General features: G+C 42.5%; 1 non-coding gene across 1 annotated transcript; it reads left to right on the top strand.

Moving 5' to 3' along the window:
* Nucleotides 1–1,716: 1,716 nt before the first annotated feature.
* LOC120068724 (small nucleolar RNA R71) lies at nucleotides 1,717–1,820 on the top strand. The gene has a single exon (XR_005479348.1). It is a non-coding gene; the product is annotated as a small nucleolar RNA R71 (small nucleolar RNA).
* Nucleotides 1,821–2,861: the final 1,041 nt, after the last annotated feature.

The following is a 2,861-nucleotide window of genomic DNA, read 5'->3' on the forward strand; positions in this document are numbered from 1 at the left end:
CTCTGATCTTTAGGTTCTCCAACGCAAGGACCTCACATACATGGGTCTCTTCTTCAGGCAACTCAATACTGTTTAGTTGACAATCTTCACTATCTGGGATCTTCAATGCATTGAGCACATCAAGCTTCACCTCTTGATTATCTACGCGCATAGTCAATTCGCCTTTATGCACGTCAATTAAAACTTTCCCAGTACCTAGGAAGGGGCATCTAAGAATAATGGTACCTCCCTATCCACTTCATAGTCCAAGATAATAAAGTCTCTGGGAATATGAAGTTGTCAACCTTTACTAGAACGTCTTCAATCTTTCCTTTTGGGTACTTAATTATTCTGTTAGCAAGCTGAAGAGTAACAGAAGTGGTTGTGCTTCGCCAATTCCCAGTTTCTTAAAAATTGAGAGTGGCATGAGATTAATACTGGCTCTCAAATCGCACAACGTATGACCCACATCCAATCCTCCTATCGAGCAAGGAATTGTGAAGCTCCCAGGGTCCTTCTGTTTCTTTGGTAGACTGTTGCTTACTAACGCGTTGCACTCTTGCGTTAGCGCAATTATTTCCTTCTCACTGACTCTTCTTTTCTTTGTCAATATGTCCTTAAAAAATTTGACATATGTTGGCATCTACTCCAAGGCCTCTATAAGTGGAATGTTGATATGCAACTGCCTTAGGAGCTCAAGAAAGCGCTTGAATTTTTGTTCATCATTCTTCTTCATCAGATGCCTAGGAATGGTGCGTCCAGCGGCACCTCAGGCTTTCTCGCATTAGACGTACTGGGTTCTGAATAGCTTGTAGTCTTAGGCGTTCTTTCTTCTTGATCCATTGAATGTGTGATGCGTTCTTTCAAAGGACTGTTGTTTATTGGATTCATTTTTCTTTCTTCAAGAGCTTTTCCACTTCGCAGCGTCACCGCGTGACATTGCTCCTTCCCATTGTTGTTCCCAGGTGTTTCAGTATTGCTAGGTAGAACTCCAAGCTGCCTGCTTTTCAACTCGTTCGCTATCTGCCATACCTGGATTTCCAGGTTCCTGATAGACAACGCCTGGCTTTTCAGCAGTGCGTCATTCTGGTCTATGTATTCCTTTAATAGGTTCTCAAGCGGAGATCCTGAGCTCGACGTTTGTCTTCCTCTATTAAAGGGTTGTTGATGTGGCTGATGTGTTTGTTGAAATGCAGGTGGCGGTCCGTTCCTTTGCTGTTGGTTCGCCCCTGGGTGGTGATTATTTCCTCTTATCCAAGAAAAATTTGGATGGTTTCTCCATCCAGGATTATATGTATTGGAAAATGGGTTATTTTTAATGAAATATGCTGATTGAGGATTTTGTGGGCAATCCACATAGGAGTGAAGATCTCCACAACCCACACAGCTAACCATGGGCTGCCCAAACGCCTCTACCTGATTCACCTTCTGCTGATTTGATGTGTTTCCTAGCGTTATGTTCTGTAAAAGGCTGGTCATCATAGCCACTTGAGCAGAAAGTGTGGCTATTGCATTCCATCGATAGAATTAATGTTCTAAGATCTCTTCTTTCTGTCAGCTCTTCCATCATACGTATCATCCACCCATTCCATATTGTGTTTAGCAATGCGGTCTAATATCTCTTTAGCCTCAGTGTAAGATTTGTCAATAATTCCACCAGCCACGGCTGCGTCTACTGCCATCTGCGATGCTCTATTCAATCCTCCATAAAACGTCTTCATTTGGATAGTTAGAGATAGTCCATGGTTCGGGCAATTTTTGACCAATCCCTTAAAACGCTCTCATGCGGCACTTAAGGTCTCAGCTTCTTCTTGTTCAAAGTTCATAATCTCTCGACGCCTCCTCGCATTGGAGGTAGGTGGGAAGTATTTTTGCATAAATTTTTCCACCAACTTCTCCCAGGTGGTGATTTCACCAGGCTCTAGTGAGCCCACCCATTGTTTTACGTCATCACGCAAAGAATAGAGGAACAAAGACAGTCTGATCGCCTCTGGGGTGATTCCAGGAATCACAAATGAATTACACATTTCCAGGAAACGCTTCATGTGGGCGTGAGGGTCTTCACCACGACCACCCCCAAATTGTCCAGCAATCTGGAGCATTACAAATTTCATTGCGAACCTGGTCCCGTCTGGCATTGGGTATATAATTCCTGGAGAGAAATCATACAGTACAGGGGACGCGTACTCTCTCATAGGACGTGTGCTGCTATTCGCCATTAGAATTGGATTCTGTGCAGCATGAGCTAATTGCTGAGCTAGTTGCTGATTTACCTATTCTTCCGCCATTGCTCGTTGCCTGTTCTGTTGTCTGAGAACTTGCTACCTCAACCTTTGATGACGGTTAGATCGATTCCTATGCCGGAAGGTCCTTTCAATCTCGGGGTCGTATATGAGTTCATGAGTGCTATCCTTGCTCATAAACATTCAGAAGCTTAGGCTTGCTTGTAATACTCCTTCGACCGAAGTGTTCCTACAACAGATATAAACGAAATTTCTGGTTTGTCTTGTTTTTGAATCCCTGGCAACGGTGCCAAAAACTTGTTCGTTGCTATCGTGATTTGAGCAGGGAGTGTATTGTATAAAATAAGTTGGAAAAATAAGTGCTAAGTATAAATGGTGCGTTGATGTTGTGATGCGTTTAAATAGTTGTAATGCATTGATGCATTAGAGATATGCAATCAGAATGCACGACACTCCTATTAATGACGTTCAAGTTTTTCTAAACCAGACCCAAATATAAATCTGATTTAGATTCCTGGCAAGTTAAGGGTCGAACTCAAGGATTTAGTTAAACAAACGCAGACCTTGTGTTGTATCTATTATAAGGGTTTTCCTAAATGAATGAGAGAAATGTGTTATTTACACTAAAATGTTGTGCCT

The sequence above is a fragment of the Benincasa hispida genome, chromosome 12 (assembly GCF_027475165.1).
Source record: "Benincasa hispida cultivar pf3 chromosome 12, pf3_genome.v1.1, whole genome shotgun sequence".
Lineage (NCBI taxonomy): Eukaryota > Viridiplantae > Streptophyta > Magnoliopsida > Cucurbitales > Cucurbitaceae > Benincasa > Benincasa hispida.